The 9,131-nt window shown below is 39.4% G+C and overlaps 1 long non-coding RNA gene across 2 annotated transcripts in view; it reads right to left on the minus strand.

Moving 5' to 3' along the window:
• The window catches only part of LOC123638305, an 89,458-nt gene extending 83,733 nt beyond the window's left edge, over positions 1 to 5,725 (minus strand). Inside the window, exons 1-2 of one of the 2 annotated variants that reach the window (XR_006735302.1) lie at positions 5,608 to 5,725; positions 448 to 512 (exon numbers count right to left, since the gene is read on the minus strand). This is a non-coding gene — a long non-coding RNA (uncharacterized LOC123638305). The remainder of the gene's footprint in view (positions 1 to 447; positions 513 to 5,607) is intronic. The other variant, XR_006735303.1, reaches the window with a different exon arrangement.
• Positions 5,726 to 9,131: the final 3,406 nt, after the last annotated feature.

Genomic DNA, 9,131 nt, shown 5'->3' on the forward strand with positions numbered 1-9,131 from the left:
GGCATTCCACTTGAACTTGGGTTTGTCTGCAGACATTCCTAGAGGCCAAACACAGCCCTGCCTCCTAAAGCACGTGGTATGAGCACTGAGTTTCCTGTTTCATTTGGTTACATTCATTTGTTGAGATAGATATTCCAGAAAACCTCCACCAGAAAAAACAGTGTTGAGTAGAGGGAGAAAAGGACACAGTAGAAGTAGTGGCAGCAAATGTTCACTGAGCATTAACCATGTGTCAGGCCAGGCAACGTTCCAAGGGTTTGTATGTACGTAATTCTCAGTGACCTGTTGGCCTCAGTTTAAAGAAAAGAAAAAAGATAAATAGAGAAGAAAGAATATTTCCTAAGAGAAAACAGGAGGCACAGAAGGTAATTGCCAAGTCATAGAAACTACCTTCCCAAATTTTACTGAAACATTTAGTGAAAACCTAAATAAATATCTGTGACTTACTTCTCATTTAATCTGAAGAGATCTTCTTCCTCAAAATTGCTTAGCATATAGTTGTTTCTTGCTGACTGAAAAAAAAAAATACATTTCTCCCAAGATGTTCTATTATCTCCAAATCTCATAATGGCTGTTTCAATAATCAATGAATGAATGAGTCACTATTTGAGGAAATGAAAGGCACTAATGATATTCAGGGGGCAGGTCTTGAGTTTGGGAGAAAGGGAACTAAATGATTTTCATGTTCCCTCCCCCCTATAAATGCTATAACATCAAAAGCTAACGTTCTAGAACTTAGAAAACATATTTAAATGCTTTAAGAGAAAAAAAGACAGTATTCTGAAAAGTGCCACGGAATATTGTCTTTGCATAAAGCTGTATCAAAGATGTATTTCCACCTCTAGTCACTGCTTCCGCTGTGAACAGAGCAGTTTGCCAACATCAAGAGTAGCACGAGTGTTTTGGGGGGAAGGAAATCTCTGCAGCGTTCTGCTTCAGGGTCCCAGTACAGAAAGAGAAAATGGTAGGCTTTGATGTCAACCGTTTTCTAATGTTTTACTCTGCCAGATGACAAAATATTTTACCTTATTTCATGAGTTATTACAACTACATGTATGTTTTTTCACTGACATCAGAAATTATATTATTTACAAAACTTTCAAAAAATAAAATGCTTCATACAGAAGCCTGGTAAGTTATTTTAAAAACACTAATGTACTCCAAAATACTTTGAAACAGCTATGCCTACCTATAAAGCAACATGTACTCTTGAGTCTTTGACCCTACATCTTTCATTTTGCCATGACAAACATCATTGGGTATCTCAAAATAATGCCTTTCGCCAAAGTGGCTATGAATTGCATTATGGAGGCTACCTCCAGACTGAAGGAAGTGCAGTGGAAAAGGGAAGAACATATTTATGCTGAAAGATAAATTTTAATGAGAGCTCCATTTTAAATATTTAATGGATATCAATAGGATTTTCTTAACCATAGAAATGTACATGACAAATTCCCAAACGGGAAAAGATGCTATGTCCCAGAATGCACAGAACGCATGTGTGCTGGGTCGGAGGGTGGGTAGGGTAGTGGGGTGGACATCTGGGCAGAAGTTTGAGTCCCAAAAGAAAGCAGTTGGGCAGGGAGTGATAAAATAGAGGAAAAGGTCCACCAAGGGTAATAAATCCAAAGCCAAAAATGTAGCCTTTACCAAACCCATGTCAAAGCCAAAGGAGATAAAAGAAATCTCTGAGTGGATCCCCCTAAGAGGCCACTAGAAGCGCCCAGGAGTAGAGGGAGGAAGGTAAGAAGAACCACATCCCTCACACAGTGCTGAGGGGAAGGACACTAAAGAGGTCAAGGTGTGACAACTGGAGAGACTATTTTGACCCGGAATCTAAAGTCTGTTCAAAGTGAATTAAATAAAGTTAATTATGTGTGTGGAATTAATTATTTTAATCTCATCCTCTAGGGTGAATTTGGGTGGATAAAGTAAGAAAAGGGATAGTTAGTATGAGAATCAGGTAAATATGTTCTGGTCAAACAGTCACCTCAATTATTCCTTTGGGTGGTGGTTAAAAAAAGAAAATATCACCATATACCACGATAAAGGCAGAGTGACATCCACTCTTCTGTCTAATGTGTTTAGATAGTCATAGAAAGTAAAAACAGATGAGTTTCACAATTTCTTAAGGACATGACTTTTCCATAAGATGCATTATTTAGATTATTAAATTGAGTAATTACACCATTTTTACTGGCCCTAGCAGCTGTGCGTTTAAGGGGAGGAGTTTTACAAGTGGGCTTCTCTCCTTAACTTCTTCATTTTCTGATCTGGTCCTGCTATCAGCAGTCACAACCTCATTACCAGTCTCTGTCTATCCTCTGGTTCTTTCTGCTTTATGCCTTCCAGATCAACAGGTCTTTCTCCACTGGTTTCTCCAGTTTCTCATTTCAGACACCCTGAATGCCTCCTTCTAGAATGGTCTAGTGCAGCTCCCCTGTTCACCCAAACTAGTTATGACAGCGTTGACTATATCTCTCTTAGGGCTGTAAACTCCATCAGGGTGGCCCCATGTCTGCCTTGTTTCCCTCTGTATCTTCAATGCCCAGCACTACACTAGAACATAGCAGCCCCTAAAAATAGTATCCACCAAATGAATAAATGAGTGATGAACGACAATGAGATTAAAATTTAAAGACATTGTTTCAGTTTCTCCCAATTCAAAAGTTGTACTATAATTCTGTATTCGCAAAGTCCTAAGGTACCCCAAAGACCCCATGGGACTCTGTGAATTGAGTCGGCAACAGTGATTTGGCCTGGTCTTGCAGATAAGTCTACGTGATTGCAAAAATGGCTTGGGCAACCATGTGTAGTGTATGGAGACAACCAAAAACTGCTGGACCACAGATCCACAGACATAGCACAGTTAAATGTGGTTAAAAGATTCCCCACTCTCCTGCCTCCCTAGAGAAATTTACTCTGGTAAGCCCTTGATAATCAACACATCTGTATTTCCGCATGCCAGCCAGCGATCCACACCAAGAGAATCATTTCTTCCTCTCTGAGACTCCTATCATTCTGTAGTTTAGGAGGAAGCTAAGTGCTATCCAAATACCGAATGTTCCACACGGTAGTGTTATTACCATTCTCACTACCATTACACGCGGCCTTTCTACCTACACTCAGGAGGTGCCTCATCAGAGTCTGGCAGAACATTACAAACTCTTTTCCTGACCTATATTTGCTGACACATTTGTTGTCTTCCCTCCCTCTGTGAACTTATTAATCTTGTTGAAATAACATACCTATGTGTATAAATACACGTTTTACTTTCTTATTTATCCCCATAATCACTTAGAGGAAAATAATTTATCACCCATAATTTAAAAAGAAATTTTTTAAGCGAAAATGTCTTAATTAGGAATTCAAATGTTCCTCCTTTACTGAGAAATACAGAGCTGTTCAAATCAGACTGGAAATTAGGGCTAAAATGAATGCAGCATCTATATACACAAGCTAGTTGCAGGACAGTGGCTGAAGCTATGTGAGTCACCTGCGTTTGTTTCCTTAATGCCAAATAATTCTCTGTCTCCTTTTCCTTATACCTTTCAACCTTACGATGCAGCCAAAGGGTCAAGGGACTCAACCCTACGGTTTTCCCTTTTGTGTTTCTGTAGGGGAAAGCATACACTGCCAAAGAGCTGGGGGGGTCTCAATCTACCTTCTTTCATTAATTTAGTGAAATGAAGCTTATTTAGTAGTGACGGAAAGAGATGAGCCAAGTAGGGCAGCTCACATATGGTGCCAGACGGTTGGTGGCTCACAAGAGGCCAGGAAGCTTGCCTTGCCCGAGGCACTCGCTGTACCCCAGGAGCCAGGCAGCCTGGGTGGGAACAAGGCTCTGCTTTCACACAACGGCTGCTCCAAGGGTGCCCCTGGCCAGGTGATAGAGACAGCGGTGATTTCGAAATGTCGGACTTGGAGACTTCAATCAGACAGTCTTTCCAGGACTGGGATTACCCCATTAATTCAAATTAAAGCCATTTGCAAGTACATTAAACTCTTTTTTTTAGATCCCAGAGGAGGATGAAAAGGAGGAAAAAGGGAAAAATCATTTTACAAGATTGGCATTATATAATACTACGGTTAGTTTAGTGTCATAGCTCGCATTTGTTGACTTCTATCATAATCATTTTCTCATATGGCTAAATACTCTCTTGAAATAGGATTTTTTAATGATTTTAAGCATTTCACATATATTTACTTGCAACAGCACCCCATGAGATGGGTACTATTATTAACTAAATTTGACAAATGTAGACATCAAGATGTAAAGTAGCTTGCCCAATGTCACACTTTGAGAAAATAGCAGAACTGGAATTTGAGCCCAGGCAGTCTGAAGCTTGCAGTCTTATCTACTGTGATCTACAGATTCTGCATCATATGGTGCTACCATAATTATATTTCATCATGTTCCCAATATTGGACATACATACATATATATATACATATATATGCACATATATTTTTTTAACTTATGAGCAGTATAACTTCAGATACAAGTTTAATGAAGGCTTTTTATTAAATAGCTCTTTTATTCTTTTTTAAGAAATTAAAAACTATGCTTTCCACTAAAAAATGATTGGCATCCAGTAATTTCATAGTTGTCTAAAAATATTAATACTTGGCCAAAAAGAAAGAATTTAAAGTTGCCTAGGACCGTACTACTCCTTCTTGTTTTAATATTATTTCTCAAATGTCAAAATCTGGTAAGTTCCAAGCATGCTACTGTCTACAGGAGGAAGGTTCTTCAAAACAGTATGATTTACAAATCAATGACCCACCACCACCAAAAAAAAAGCCAAAACACATGGAAACATCATTTTGCATAATCAATTGGCAAAAACTTTTTTTGTTTTCTAAATTCCCAGCATTGGAAACTTGTGTGGAAGCAGATACTCTCATACATTACCTCTGGAAATGAAAACTGGCATGACTTTATTGGAAAGCAATTTGGTAACAAGTTATCAAAAGTCTTAAAACTTGAAAACTTTTAAATTTAGCAGTTTACTGCTAAGAAATTATCCTAAGGAAGCCACGAATAATGGAAACTAATATAGAGAGCTGTAAGAACATTTTTGGTAGCAAGAAAAATTAGAAACGACTAAATGTCCACCTAGTGGCGATCAATTCAATAAATTTTAGGATGGCTGTCCAATGGTCTACTGGATAATCATTAAAAATCATGCTGTAGAAAAATATCGACTGCTATGAAAGATGTTCGTTATTACATTGTTAAAAGGAACAAAAGGTTAGATGACAGTATTGTTTTCTACTACCACCTGATGGTGGTCTCTGTAGCTGAATTTATGAATGCTGCCTCCAGAATTATCCTTTTCTTATCCACGCATTGTAATCTATCCTAGTCAGTGATCTCAGAATAAGTAGAAGTTATTTTCTTTCCTACAAAAAAAACGCAAAGGTTCCATTTTTATAAAGGAGAACAAGAAAAATAAATAGAAAGTACGTGAACATACCGTTATGTATCTATGCTGTGTGTGCATGTGTGCGTGAATGGATATGTATAACACCCCCATGACTACCTTGGGGACTTCACAACTAAATGATAATTATTTGGGGTGAAAGATATTTGGAGATACTTACCTGTAGCATGTGCTTTCATCACAATGGAGAACCGTAAGCTGTCAGTTCCTTCCAGCGGATCTTTTCACACAGATGTTGCTTGAGTAGAAAGGGTGGCAGTGGAGGATTTCAATATAAGATGCCTAGACCTGTAATTATAAAGACAGTATTCCTACTGAGTCAGGCAGCGTCTGTCTAAGGCCTTCATTCACACTAGCTGAAGTCACAGAAAAGAGAAACATCAGATTGCATAATCTCTCTCTCACACATACACACACACACCCCGTTCTTAAATCAGAATGTCAAAAGCTCAGCAAGCAGAGACACAGCAGCAGGTCCCCAACCCCAGGGATGAGCAGGCTCTGGCCAGGAGCTGCTTCTCATCCCATCTCCTGACCTTGGGGACATCACCATCAAAATGATCCTCTTCCCCCCGCCTCCTTCCCTACCTAATAATGCCAAGATTTCAGCAAAAGAAAAGATAGGTAGTTCTTCTCCAGAAAAATGTCAGGAGCATTGTTGAATGTGATGCTCTCTAAGATTCCTTCTAGCCACAAAGTTATGCAAATTCAGTATATATATTTACCGTTTTGGCCTGACTTTCACTTTCGAAAGTGTACATGCCTCTCTTGTTGGTGACTCGGATAAGGCATGATATCGGTGCTATCCAAAGTCATCACTAACACTGATGGAACATTTACTGTGTCTTGGCACTGTGCTAAGTGCTTTCCACACATTACCCCACTCCACTGCACCCTGTGAGTGGCCAGTAATCATTATTACCTGTGTATCATTGACAAGAAAACTGAGAACACACACCTAGTAGATGTTAAAGCCAGTATTTAAGCCAATAGCTCACAGAGGCCTTGCTTATACTTCCAGTACTAAATCATCTCCCCAAATTGATCTTGCTATCAACACTTCTGTACTTACTATAAAAAAAGCTAAATATCAAATCAACATCATCTCATTTTCCCCAGAGTTGACACGTCACCTAAGTCCTAATATTACTGTTTTTAGATGTGACTGTCCTTTGATTTTAATTCCCAAGCTCAACTGAAACCAACATGTTCATATTTCAATTGAATGTAAATTGATAGTTGTTTAAAAATGCCAGGTAATCCCAAATCCAGATACCAAGATACTAAGTAAAAACCTAAAATCCATACCCTACTTAAGTAGTTAAATATTGTTAGGAAAAAAGCAGATAACAAAATCAAAAGTTATGTGTGAATCCCTAAATACGTAAAGAAAGGAATTTCTATACATAATATAGGCATGACTTAAAAACTATTTAAATATATTTACCTATGTACAAATAAGTAAGAACTACTATAGGTCTTAGAATCACTGCAACACCAAACAGATAAGGGCATATCAAAGAAATCAACAAAACTATTTATGGGTCCCCTAATAACTCCCCTTTTGCATGTGAGTGCATGTGTAGGTGTTCATTTGCACCATTCTGGTTATGCACATGACACTCCCTTTGACTAACATGCCTTTCCCCTCCCCAACATCTAAAAAATGCCTACCCATTCTTCAAGGCCAACCTCGAGCTTCAACTTCTTTGTGATGTCTTCCCCACCTCTCCCCTATATTTTTTTCTGGAAATCCAAGCAGAGTAGATTCTACTTTCTCCTATGTTCCCTTGATCAGCATTGGCACCAACATCATCCTGACATCTTCCTCTCCCAAATTAATGCCCCATATTCGACCATCCAGCAAACTGCTCAACAACCTCTACCTCTCCCCTGTACCATCGCGGCTCATCTGGCCTCCTAACTGGTCTCCTGGTGTCCACCCTGCCACCCGCCTGCCCAGTTTTCAGCTCCTGCCTAAAGCACTGCAGTGACTGTCCACTGAGCTTAGATCTTAACGTGGCCCCAAGGCCTGCTGTCGTCCAGCCCCTGTGTTCTCTTCCAGCCTGCACTTCAGCTTGGCCAGCTGACTTTCAATTCCTCAAAAGCACCTTGCTCTTCTAGGCCTTAGGGCCTTTGCATATGATTTCCTCCTTGCTAAGACTTCTCCCCAAATCACCCGCCCCTTCTATCAGGTGACCTTGACTTCTCTTCTCCTTCAGCTCTGAGCTCAGTCCTTTTCTCCGCAGGGGAGCCTTTCCTGACCTCCTAGCCAGGTCACTACCCCCTACAACATGCTTTTCTAGAATCACACCCCTTTTTGGTTGATTCTGTTGATTAATGCTTGTTTCTCCCATGAATTAGGAAGCTCCAGGAAGGCAGAACTGTGTTTGTTTTCATTTTATCTTCAGGATTCAGTGCAGTGCTTTGCACATCATAGGCACAATAAAAATCTGCTGAATGGATCAGTGAGTAAAAGAGGAAGAGAAGAAGGAAGGGAGGAAGACTGGAAGGACATTCCTTATTCATGATAATTTAATCAGTGTTTGTTGAATTAATTTGTGTATGGTTTTCCAACACACAGAGTGTAACACCCACATTCCTTTGAAGAACGTGCAATGCTCCCTGCGATCTGGTCCCAGCAGCTGGGTCTGTCCTCCAGACTTGACCCTCAGCACCCTGAGTCCCTGTGGCTCCCCATCAACTCTGCTTCCCTTCCGCTCATCTCCCTACCCGGTCTCTTCTATTCCCTCCAGACTCATTTTGCCAAACTCACTCAGTCTTCAAGCCTCAGAGCTAGGGCTGCTTTTCTGCGAAGACCTCCTTGATACCTTCTGGGAAGCCAGAGCCCTCTTCTCTCATTTTCTTATAACACCTTGTCCCTACCCCTATTAAAGCAATTATCACGTCTTCTTGTACTTGTTTCTTAAGTCCATCTCTCCCACTACAACCTAAGTCCCTTAAAGGCAAGGGAGAGGTATTCCCTCATCCCAGTATTTGCAGAGTTTAGCACAGCAGCCTGGCACATACAGTCAATAAATAAATATTGGTTGAACGAACAGCAATGTGTATATATATACACACACACACCACACACACACACACACACACACACACACACACACACACGCACTTATATGTATCTATCACACACGCTTACACATACGTTTCACATGTGCAAAGTTCCAGAGTAGAGCATTTGAAATATATTATTAATATATTAATAGTATATTATTATTAAATGTTGTGAGGCATAATGGTTCTAAATTCATCAGTAAAATGGGCTAATAACACCTATCTCAAAGGTGGTTATGAGAATTAAATAAGATACATAAGTAAAATGTTTGGCACAGAGCTCAGTATACTGGAAGCACTCTATAAATATTAATTGTATAATCATTATTACTATCATTATTGTTGTTAGGGAAATCAAGTTGAATTTATAATTCACGGTCCAAGTTTAACAGTTTTATTTTCCAACATTTCTTCCTATTAAAACATTAATTAGCATTAGCATCTCTATAAGGACATAAAGATGGTTAGAAAGTCACTGAGAAAACTAAGGATACAGGAGAGTTTTACTACAGCTGAGGACAAATTATTGTCTCAGTAATCTGCAATATACAGAAGGAGGGACAAAAGCATCAACAGAAGAAGTATTTCCATACCAAAATTATCTATAAA

The sequence above is a fragment of the Lemur catta genome, chromosome 5 (assembly GCF_020740605.2).
Source record: "Lemur catta isolate mLemCat1 chromosome 5, mLemCat1.pri, whole genome shotgun sequence".
Lineage (NCBI taxonomy): Eukaryota > Metazoa > Chordata > Mammalia > Primates > Lemuridae > Lemur > Lemur catta.